The sequence below is a fragment of the Blennius ocellaris genome, assembly GCF_963422515.1.
Source record: "Blennius ocellaris genome assembly, chromosome: 5".
NCBI classification, from domain to species: Eukaryota; Metazoa; Chordata; class Actinopteri; order Blenniiformes; family Blenniidae; genus Blennius; species Blennius ocellaris.
This window is the reverse complement of record NC_137654.1, coordinates 7,903,876-7,916,858: the sequence shown is the minus strand read 5'-3', so window position 1 is coordinate 7,916,858 and position 12,983 is coordinate 7,903,876.

Sequence of the window (12,983 nt, the reverse complement as noted above, 5' to 3'; positions counted from 1 at the left end):
TACATCCAGACAACTCAGATTAAATATGATGTTTCTATTGTTCTATGTTTCAGTCTCATTGTTTGCACAACTTGAGGCAATGAATTAAGTTGTTCTGAGCAGAATGATCGAAATATGTTTCATTGCCACCAAAAATATCCTGGAAGCTTTTTGTTTGTGGTATTTAAAATACATTTCTCAGTTGATTGTTGCCTGCATTTCCACGGGTTCTTGGAGTTTACAGTCAATCAGGCTGATGATTAAACAATAAGCAATGAAAGTAAATGGATTTCCATAAATTCTGGACTATCAGACACACATTTGTTTGTTGTTGCTGGTCATTAGACTTAAATAACAAAACAAAGCAGTACCATGTAGGACCACTAGGTGTCACTGTATGACAACCCAATTCTGCCACATTACCTTATATGCGATTTTGGTATATTTAAGTTTTAATTGTTGTTTGTGTTTCTACAGGTTTTTGTTTCATGTTTTCCCCCTCTTCATGATGTTTGACTGATGCCATGTGGATCTAATCTGGTGCTAATCTACCTGGATCTAATCCAGATCTAATCTGGATCTAATCTAGTTCTAACCTGGATCTTATTTGGATCTAATCTAGATCTAACTGGGTTCTAATATGGCTCTAACTTGGATCTGCCTTGGATCTCACCTGGATTTAATCTACCGGTAGATCTAAACTGATCTAATCTGTACATCACTCAGATCTAACATGCATCTAATCTTGACCAAACCTGGATTTAATCTTGACCTGAAATATATGTATGTGATTCAATCTGGAAGTCACCTGGATCTAATCTAAATCCATCCTGGATCTAATCTGGGTCTTACCTGGTTCTACGATAAGTGTTTCAGTGTTTACCACTCTTCATGTCGTCTCATTTTAATCCCTTATAGGCTGAATGCTTTAATTACAAACCAAAGAGTTCCTCCAGGCGGCTCTTTGCCAAAACCATTAAACATTTCTATCCCTGTTCTTCCCTCGGTGCCTGACTGGAGGTTTTTAACATCAGTATTCTGGAGAGTAATCCAGTGTCCTGTTTGGCTCCGTGTTCATTCAGTTTCCTTGATCATTTCTCACTATTTAATCCTTGTATATAGTGTTTGATGTGTCTCTCTGTTCATTTAATTCTCTATTCTTATACTCGCCACCCCTTAACCTCTGGAAATTAATGTGTAATATTGCTTATTTAATTTTTTTTTCTGCCTCTGGGATTAATGAAGTATTTCTCTTCTCTTCTCTTCTCTTCTCTTCTCTTCTCTTCTCTTCTCTTCTCTTCTCTTCTCTTCTCTTCTCTTCTCTTCTCTTCTCTTCTCTTCTCTTCTCTTCTCTTCTCTTCTCTTCTCTTCTCTTCTCTTCTCTTCTATTCTATTGACAATGGCATTTTGTATTCTTCCTGCAGGGGGCGCCATTGTTAAACATAGCATCACCTCCAACTGCAACTTTCAGAAAGTTTCTCTTTCTATTTGAGTTTTTCCAGCTGTTTTATGTCTTGTGGTGCATCTTTTTCTCATTTGTAGTCATTTTAATTCACATTTTCCTGCATATTGTGTCTTTTTCTTCCATCTCTTCAGAATTAATTTCGGTCATCTTGGTTTATTTGCATGTTGTGGGTCATTGGACACCCACATTCAGGATGCATTTATTAGCACTACATTTCAGTTATATCCATACATATACACAAATGAATTAACAATGTAATTTAAGGCTTATTTTCATAACCTCCACTCAGTGTCTCATGTCTGTATCTACAACTGTGGCGTCAAAACCAGGCCTTCTAGACGGTCCATTCTGGCCCAACAATGAACTTTAACTATTTTATTGGTGATAAATGGAGCATCGGTTTGAATAAGAATGTGAATCTGAAAGCTGTTTCACTAACTTCAGACTTTTCCCAACATTAAACCAAAGAGAAGCACATTTGCAGAGTATTTCACATCTTTATTTGGAAGATTTAGGGGCTTTAAAGGAGAAAGTTAAGTAATTCATTGCATTTTTTTTTGTTGCATCAAATTGAAAATATGCACCACAAACAGATGAGAAAGAAAAAAAAACCTCACTGTATTTTAAAGAGTATCTTTCACTTTGTAGGTTTGAACTTTTCCCGGTTTTGTGGTATGTCAGTATGAATTTAGTCAAATAGATGAATAAATACTTTGTGAGGTATGATACAGTGACATCTAGTGGACACAGAGGGTATGTACACTTTGATGTACAGTATAGATTGCTTCCTAATAAAAACAAATCAGACGAAAAAAGGAAAGATTTATAGACCACATAAGAAACTGTGCTTCATGTCTCCGGGGTGACGGCGCCTCTCCTGGTGTGATGGAGGTACTGCAGCCTCCTGAGGGATTCGTAAACTGAAACTATTTGGCCTCTTTCCTTTCAGCTGAATGTTGAAGTGCAGGTCTGGAAGTTAGAGAAGTGAGCTCATGTTTGGAGGTTCACAGGCTCACCGCCGTGCCCTTTGGCCCACCCTGCTTTCTTCTACTAAACACATTAAAAATTAATCAAGCATTTGAATAATTGTGAAATTGGAGCATAACTGTTCAGAAGCAGCAGCTTCCCTGCAGCCTGTTGGGCCTCGACATCGAGTAGTTTGTTATTCATTTATCTAAACAATCAATATTTTGTTTCTTAAAAAAGCAGCACAGCTCTGAAACTGTAAACACCTTTATTTAATTTGAATGTTTTACCTGTCCTCTGTGCTGATAGGGCAGTAGGAGCAGGCCCGCCCCTCCCTACACGCAGAACACGCGCTGTGCTTAGGGCCCCGCGATCCATGGGGGGCCCCATTTTGCGCAAGTGAATTGAATTTCCCTCAGGATCAATAAAGTATAATCATTCCCTGCAAATGCGCAAAGGATGCGCTGCATTTTGCCGAGAGGCGCGCAGGAGAGAGAGAGAGAGATAAAAAAGAGACGCAATGATTGAAAGCGCGAAGCGTCACCATCTCACCAATCAGCGGTCAGATGGGCCGGCAGGCAGTTGTTTCCAGTTAGAGAGGAGAGAGAGAGAGAGAGAGAGAGAGAGAGAGAGAGAGAGAGAGAGAGAGAGATGGCTTCCAAACGTCAATACGATTCGGGAGTTAGCAAAAGAAAGAAAAAGTCCAAACAAGAAGAAGCTCGTGCTTCACTTGAAGGTGGGTTTGTTGTTGAAATAAAAAAGAAAAAACTTTGTGGCATAAACTGTTTATGCCACAAAGTTTTTTCAGACGTGTGCATCTGTAAAGTTATTGTTCCACTGTTCATCTGTAAAGTTCTTGTTCCACTGTTGATAGAGGCTGTTCATTTGATTCGTTAGTAATTGTAATTTATTATTATTATTATTATGTTATTGGAAGGGGGGCCCCAAAATAAAATCCTGCTTAGGGCCCCCACTTGGCCAGGGGCGGCCCTGCTCTTGCCCATTAGGGAGAGCCCATTACCTCCACTTACCAGTCTTCTGCCCATCTTCCTTCCCTTCCTGGGCCTCACACACAAGCATGGGGACATACTGTATATTACCATTAGAAAACCATTAGAAAATGAACCATATGGGACCTTTAAGCTCCATAGACTTATAATCAACCTATGGAATAGAACCTACGTCTGTGCACATATAAAGGTCACTCGATTGCAACACTTAACAGTTACATTATTATTATTATTATTATTATTATTATTATTATTATTATTACCATCATTTGTGGTTCTCGTTTCTCAGTTCTATTTGTCACTTGAGGGACTTGATGTTTCAGGAACACATTGTTAATATATAGCTTCAGCATATGTGCGGTGTGTTGATCAATGGGGAGTGAAGGAAGCACTCGTCCTGTGGGACAAAGGACATGGAGTCTCAACAGCCAGGCCTCAAAGAAGGAACACTTAAGTTCTTTACACACTGTATATCTATATTATTCAATAATAAATCAGTTCAATAATAAAGATGGTTTTCCCAAAGTTCAGTGGCAAATAAGCAGAAATAATGGACAGAAACTCAGTGGAGTCAGGACACACACACACACACACACACACACACACACACACACACACACACACACACACACACACCCACACACACACACACATCACAAGAAAAAGGACTTTACTATTCACGTATCTTGAAACTTGTTAGCAAAGAGATAAAAATCCTCCCTGTGGTTCATTCACTTCATTGAGTTGGCAAAGTTTTTTATTTATTTCCTTAATTTTCATTGATATTTTATTATTTTGTTGTCATGGCTTTAAAGCTAAAATTATAAAGAATAAATGAACAAACATTTAGAAAATTGACAATGTGATGATCAACATGTGAGTATCAGGTACCAGGTTATTTATCACAAACCACAAAATGCTGAGTCCAGTCACAAATAACAACATGTTTGACTTTGGTTTAATTGTATTAAAATAATGAAATGTATTTATATGCATGTACATGGAACTATGTATAATGGTAATAGATTGTAACGAGACATATACACATATTTAATAATAGTGAAGATAAAGTCAACAGCTAAAAAGAACAATCAAAAAGTACTTTGTACTTTATTTTCCATTTTCTTTCTATCTCACAGGTCAAACTGAACAGTTTATCTATTATGTTTCCCTTTTTGGTTGTATATTCGGTCGTCCTGGTGGCTGCAGGCGTTCAATTCTCTTCTGGGGAGGTCAGGCTGTGAATAACAGTGACCTCCAAAACAAAAAGTCATCAAAGGTTTTTTGTTTCGTTTTTATTTCTGTAGCTTATGCATTGAATCTAAAATAATGTGCTTATATTTCCCCAAATCTCAACTCAATCGGACAAATAAAGAATATGCAGGCATTTCCTGCTCAACAGATTTTAATAGAGGACAGTAATAGATTACCACGGGTTTAATTGATTCCAATATACTGGAGGTTATTATTTATATAGGTTTAAAGATGACGTTTAAAAGTATTTCTTATACTTCAATTCAAGAATGCTCAATGGTGTCAAACACTCTAAATATATTAATGCAAACACAAAGGATTTCCAGCTGCTGATATATTTAGTAATACAGCAAATACATGAATTATTGTTTTTAAACCCAATATTACAATAGTCATCAAAGTCATATTTTCTGTTATATCTGCTACGAAATTATTTCCCAACAAATACAGGGTTTATATTTTCATCAAGACGCTTTTCTTAATTTTTATAGCTTGAAACAAACTAAAAAAGTTATTTAAAAAAATCTATTTCAGTTCAAAGGCTTTTTAAAATAAGTGACACATGAACACTGTTAGAATTAATATACTCAGAAATACTTTTTTTTCTATACGAGGTTTAATTTGGATTAATATCAACCAAATAATCATTAATTCCATCAACCATTTCCTCTATCAATAATTTTCTTCTCAAAATATGTTGGAAAAAATAAAGATTAAACAGAAATAAATGAGTTTTTTTACACAGTTACCTGGAAAAGAGAGAGAAAGAAAATCGAGTGAATATATTTTCATATTTACACAGTTCACAAGCTGTAGTACCTACAAACAGCCAGCAGAGGTCGCTTTACTCTCAGTTTAACTCCTACAGTTTGGAATAAAAGTTCATCTGCTCATCACCTCCTGACAGCAACACAAGAACCTGAAGTCCAATGTAATCTAATTACTGCTCAGTCTTTAGAAAATCTTCACTCCTCCACCTCGACTGTTCACTGAACACATCCTGGATTATCTCATGTTTCTGCACTGAACCCGAGTCCTGATTAAACTGCCACTGACACAAACTGGATCCGTTCTGTTGGCTCGATACCATAAAGTGTGTGAGTTGGAAACTGTATTTTTAAAAACACCAATTCAACCTGTTTATTTATTTTAATTTTTTTAATATTTTTCCTCAGTTATACACATCCGTGTTCCAAAATAATCCTGCAAAGCATCACAGCCTCGACAAAAAGACACGTTCATTATGAACACACACACCAGAGGATCCATCTTTCACACAGATTTCTGCAGGACGTTTGTTTCAAACGAACCCCAGATCTTCTTTGGGTACAGAGTTTATGAAATGACACTGTTCCTTCCTGTAATCCCGCCCACACCCCACCTTTTCTATAAGCTACAAACCTGTTGCTGTAGAAAATATATAGTTTTTCACATATGGATTTATTGATTGACTTATTTGTTTGTTTGTTTTGTTTGTTTGTTTATTCAAACATTTTTATAGTGGAGTGTTCATCTGTTTCTTTATAAGGAATATTGTATATTTAGCATCTTATTTTGCTTCTTCTTCTTCTTCTTCTTCTTCTTGAATAAAGTATATCACCTAATGTAATGTAAATAGTTGATACAGACCCCCCCCCCCCCTTTGAGGGGTCACATGATCACCTAAGGACATTCTTTGTTTTTTGTTGTTGTTTTGTTTTTGTTTTTTAACATCCAGCCCAGTTCTTGTTGACATCGGCTCTGTGTTTGAAGTTACTGTCCTCTGTAGCAGAATAAATCTGAGGTCTTCCTCGTTACCAACACATTATATGAGCTGGATTGATGATCCTCTCATGCGCAGTGTGTTTTTACACCATTCAATCCCACTGAGAATTTGTATTCTTGTTGTCTGTGTTTGTCGTATTTTATCTACGGCCACATAAAAGCTTCTGAATGGACAGGTTGTTAAGTCTGAATGACTTCCAAGAGCAGCGTAAAAGAGGCCGTGGACGTGACAGAATGCATGTGTGTGAATGAGAGCAGGGCAGATGGAAAGATGCTGTGACTGGATGGATATCTGGGATCAACCATTCAGAACAATGAACTGAGATAAAGAAGGAAGAGAGAGAATTAAGAGTGAAAAGAACGATCCACCAGACGGTGGGACGAGCTGCTACGACGGACGGTTTGGAGACGGAGACGATGAGACTCTTCGTCGGGGGTGAAGCAGGACAGACGGGACTGGAAATGGACAGATCAGAGGGGAAGCTGGAGAGGCGGCGAAAGAGACAGAAGATCCACAGCGGAGGAAGACAAGACAACAGACTTTCTTCATCCCAAATTGATTAAAGTCTCCCAACTGTGTTATTTGTACCGACATGGGCTAAATGTATGTAACCCCAGCCCCAGGTAGCTAGGTAATATAGAGGGGTAATAGTACACTGGGGCCCGGATTCAAGTAAAAATGGCTTCACTCAACTTACAATGAATAAATGATTATTTATTACAAAATGAAAAGAGTCGATAAATAGAAACAAAGAAATCAAACAAAACAAAACCACATAGAGTTCTCACAAAAGGCAACTAAAGCTGGACTTACACCAGTACTTGAAAGTGCCCACACTCACTCACACATGCACACGGGGCTTTAAATTAACAAATTAAAGTGAAAAAATAACCCGTTGCAACGTGAGATGATTCATACAAATAAAGAATGATGGAAGGATGGAGGATGGATACTTTATCTGTCCTATGGGGACTCGACATTAACTTAAAGGTTCATATAAACTCCCTGCAACATGTTTTAGGAAGTTTAAATGAACCTTTAAGTTCTAATGTGATCAATAAAAGAACAATTATATTGAACTAGAGGTTTGCATTTCCAGAAATAAATGCAGGTGTGACTGCTCAAGGCTCATGCAAGCTAATCTCCTTTGATCTCCATGGCAACAGATGCATCTGGAGACATCCATGGCAACAGATGCATCTTGCTCTGACCCTTCAGTTGGCAAAAACTTGCTCCTGCTGCTCTCAGATTTAGCCTTCATTTAGCTCTTGTTTGGCGGTTCTCAAGGTTCTAAAGGACAGAAGACTGAGAACACCATGCACCGTCTTCGGGGTCTGACCTGTGTGGAGGACGACTTTATGCCGGGGAGCTGCTCCTGTAAGTACCCACTTTGTTTCCACTAACTCTTCTAGCTCTGCAAACAATTATTTTAACAATTTATTAATCCATTATTTCAATAATGGATTAATCGGCCAATTATTTGTTCGATGAATCAATGAATCGGTTAAAAAAAACAAAACATTTCATATTGTAGGACCAGTTGAGATTGAACGAACCAAACATCAAATATGATTATTAAGCACATAACTGAACCAATACAATGATGTATACAATATATCTACACATATACACGTGAATATAAGATGTATACAAGATAATTGTTAAATATGATTTAATGTCCGCTTTGCACTTGTTCGTCTGCTCTGGCGGCTAGCCAATTAGCGGCTAGCCGTTAGCGGCTCGCCAGTTAGCGGCTAGCCGTTAGCGGCTCGCCACCGGAGTCTCCCACCACCGGACGTCGCTCCGGCGGCTCGCCGGTTCGCTCGAGTGCTGCGCCGCAACTTTCGTGTTGTTTCCGAGAGCAAACGCCAGTCGGCTCCGGTGACGTCTCCCCGCATGGGAGCGCGCTCCGGCGGCTAGCCGTTAGCTCGAGTGCCGTACCGCAACTTCGACGTTACCGGTCGAGGGACGCTTAAATCACCCGACACAACGAATCTCTAATTAAATTCGTTGCCAACACTTTTAATAATCGAATTAAATCGATTTTATCGATTGGTTGTTGCAGCCCTAAACTCTTCTGCTTCCTCTTCTTTTTGGTTTTACGGCAGTTTGCACCCACATATGTTGCATTTCCGCCATCCAGTGATGCCGATAACGTGTTAATAAGTTACCTGTTACTCTTATATAAACACTTTATTCAGTGTTTATATCTGACGCGTTACTATTTCCAAACCAGTAATCAGATTAAAGTTACTTCTCCCTGTCACCTGTGCTCTGTGGGAATTGAACCTGTGAACATCTGTCCACCCCTGGCTGGTGTGTGTGTGCGTGTGTGTGTGTGTGTGTGTGTGTGTGTGTGTGTGTGTGTGTGTGTGTGTGTGTGTGTGTGTGTGTGTGTGTGTGTGTGTTTCACTGTAACACTTGTTGGAGGGTGTTAAACCATCAGGCCAGATCGGCCGCCAGGCTTCAGTCCATCAGCTCCATCGTCTCAACTCCAGTGTTTTCTGTCCCGCAGCTGAACGCAGGACGGTCATGGATGAACCCCAGGGCTCGGACGCTGAGGAGATCAGGAGCATTGGGCTTCTGTCTGAGGTCAGGGCGCATCACTTCCTATCTGTGTGTGTTTCACAGAAGATTGAAACTTAATGTTAATTTTTTTACTCCTTCTGACAGGACTCTGACATTATCGACGAGGACGCCGTCCCCCAGATCCTCCTGGCTGACAGTGACTCAGAGGCAGAGGCCCTGCAGCCCGCCAACATTGACGCTCCAAAAAAGCGTCGTTGGGTCAGCACGTCTGAGGAGGAGGACGAGCCAGGTAAATATCTGGAGCAGCTTTTTTTCTTTTTTTCCCACTGAGTTTCTGGTGAAACGACGTCGGTAGCTGGTGGAGTTTTTGAGAAAGTTCTGTCTCTGTCTCTCTGTCCGTCTCTCAGCATATAAGCGGTCCCGTATAGTGTCTGGTCGCAGAGACTCAGACAGCGGCTACAGCTCCGGCGGTCCAGACCCAAGTCATGCGGCAAGAATCCGTGAGCTGAAGAAGGCCCTGTTCGGAAGTGACAGCGAATCTGAGGACGAGGAGGCAGAGGTCACGGTAAAGTAACATTTAAAAGAAAAACTTTAAAATATTCTTCAGTTAAAGATTCTTCTGTGTAACCATGTGTTTTCTGGTTGTATCTGCATCCCCTGATTGCCATGGAGACTGACGCTGTTTGAACTGTGCAGGTTTTCAACCAGAAGGACCTGGAGGGGGACAAGCGGGTGACGCGTCGGCGACAGAAGCGGCGGCAGAAGTCGCTTGTCTCCCAATCTGCCTCCGATGAAGGCGTGGACTGTGACAGGCAGGGGTGCGTTCACATGGTTCCCCTCGCCTGACTCCGCCCCCTGACTCGTCTTCCTGCTGACTGTTTTTGTTGTGTTTTTTCCCATCAGCAGCAGCTTCGTGTCTGACTTTGACCGGATGCTCGCCAGAAGGAAAGCCTTGAACAGCCGCAGGAGGAAACGCCTTGACGGTGCCAACGTGGTCAAGGCCATGATCACCAAGATGAAGGAGGCTGCTGAGGTGCACCGCGTCCCACCACCTGCCGCCATTAAACACCCCGGGTCCAGCCTCTGACGTGTGTGTGTGTGTGTGTGTGTGTGATTGACAGGAGGACCGAACTCTGAACAGTCGGGGGAAACCGGCACTGACGAAGCTGCTGCTGCTGCCGCATGTCGTCAGGCACCTCAAGAAGTAAGAATCTCATCCAAATCATCACACTCATGCTAAACAACCACATTTTATTCACACCAGTGTCAATAATGTCAGTGAGGTTATGGAGGAGGTCAGAGGTTATAGAGGAGGTCAGAGGTCATGGAGGAGGAGCTGACTCTGCTGCCCGTGTCTCTCAGACAGGAGCTGAAGGAGCTGTTGATTGACAGTGACATCATGTCGGCCATTAAAGACTGGATCAGCCCACTGCCTGACAGATCTCTGCCTGCACTGCAGATCAGACAGGAGCTGCTGCAGGTCATGCAGGAGGTAAGTGGGGGGGGCCTGTAGTCCACAGTGGGGGGGGTCCGGGGGAGGAGGTGCAGGCTCCAGCTGACAGCACCTCCTCATTCTTCTCCTCAGCTCTCCAGCGTCAGTCAGGAGGCTCTGAAGCACAGCGGCATCGGCAGAGCCGTGTTGCTCCTCTACCAACACCCCAAAGAGTCCAGGAGCAACAAGGACCTGGCCCTCAGGCTCATCAGTGAGTACACACACACACACACACACACACACACACACACACACACACACACACACACACACACACACACACACACACACACACACACACACACACACACACACACACACACACACACACACACACACACACACAGTTAGGGATGTTTGCAGTAGTTGTGTATTTGACTGGTGTGTGTGACGTGTTCCAGAAATGTGGTCAGCGTCAATCTTTGGTGTGATCACCAGCTTCAGACAAATGACGAGGGAGGAGCGTCAGCAGACAGACTTGGTCCGGCAGACGCCTCACAGACGGTGACTCAGGTAGGACCGGACTGTGATGTCATAACAGCATGTGGCTCATCAGCCAATCACAGGCCACCAATCATTTGACCTTCTGAAACTAACTCTCTGTGTGTGTGTGTGTGTGTGTGTGTGTGCAGCTCAGGGGTTCAGCAGATGGCGATGCGCCATTAATAAGTCCATCCGCCATCGCTGACAAAGACAAGCCCCATTGCCCCAATGTAAATTGTAAATAAAATATTTTTATATCAAGCTTTTATCTCCAGATTTGTTGTGTCAGCTCGTGGCTGTGCTAGCAGCTCTCAGGTGTTTGAACCTGGGTTTTTATTGGTTGTTTGTTGTCCGTGGCGAGCTCCCGTAGCACCTGTACAGGAAACAGGCAGCATGAAGCACCACAAAGTTTTCTTAATAAAAGCTGAAAGTCCAACCCGCCTTGCTCCTCTTTCCAGCAGTGTGTGAGCGTTCCCACAGTCGGGAACTCCACAGTCCTTTTAGCACAAGCTTTTAGTAGAAAACAGGAAGTGATGCGTGTCGCTCAATAGCCAATTGAAAGCAGGATGACGGTGACGTTGTCGGCGCACCGCCTCGCTGGCCAGCCACTGACAGGTGGGATCAAACCGCTGCTCCTCACCCTACGTCTGCTCCTCCTGACGGGACGGAGAGGAGGACCAATCAGAACGGAGCTGCTGGCCGTCACTGGTCAGAGGAAGTGTGTGTGTCACCTGAGGGATGGCCAGAGGAGACTGGACGCTTCCTCAGCTGAGAAGACATGGAGAGAGAGCTTTACACACACACACACACACACACACACACACACACACACACACACACACACACACACACACACACACACACACACACACACACACACACACACACACACACACACACACACACACACACACACACACACACACACACAGGGCTGTTTCCTGTGAAGACAATCACATTGAATTTGATTCATTAACTACAACTTAGCTCACTTGAACTAAACACAGCCTGCCTCATTTGGGCTTGAACAGCCTTCACTCTCTGGGGATGTGTTGGATCAGGGTTCTGCTGAAAATTCAACTGATGAAGTGATAAACATTGAGGTTATGTGTTGCCCTAAATCTTTAAGTCTTAATCACAGCATCAAACTCACAAGGTTGGAACAAGTAATTTAAGTGCAGGTTGAAGTCAGTTCTTTGTGTTTCTGGGCTTAAACAGTTGATTTTATTCTGTATTCACTATTGTTTTGTTACAGCCATCTACCATAAAGAACCAATGACAGAGAATCACTCTGATGTCAGGTCTGATTAAGTCATTGTTTTGTTCTGAGTCTGTCTTCATGTTTTATTCTGTATTCCTCATCACCTCAGGCGTCTTCATTTCCTGTGTCTTCCTCTGTGGACTTATTTTATTACGCCCACAGTAACGTGTTTCACCTGCACCTCCTCATTTGTGTATATAACACTCGTCTTGTAAGTTAGTCTGTACCAGGGGATGATGAAGCGGCTTACAGGAGGGAGGTGGCTGGTCCAGTGGCTTGGTGTGAGGACAACAACCTCTCCCTTAACACAGACAAGACAAAGGAGATGCTAGTGGACAGGAGGAAGGAGAGGAGACCTCACCGTCCACTGTCTATCCGGGAGCTTGAGGTGGAGAGGGTGAGCAGCTTCAAATACCTGGGTGTCCACATCAGCCAGGACCTCACCTGGACACTCAACACCACACAGGTGGTCAAGAGGGCCCAACAACGGCTGTACTTCCTGAGGAGGCTGAAGAGATTCGGCATGTCTCCCAGGATACTCAAGAACTTCTACAGCTGTGTGGTTGAGAGCACCTGCAGGCTGGGCAGCAGGGTGACCAAAAACCCGTCCTTATAACACACTTCCTATCATAAAATGCTGTACTTTAATGATGCATTGTGACTGACTGAACACCAGATGACAGCCTTTCATCACTCACAGTAACTTCCCTCATCTCACTTTTTAAAATCTCCTCACACAGGTACATCTCTGTCAGTACTTCAGTTCCTTCACAAGGAAG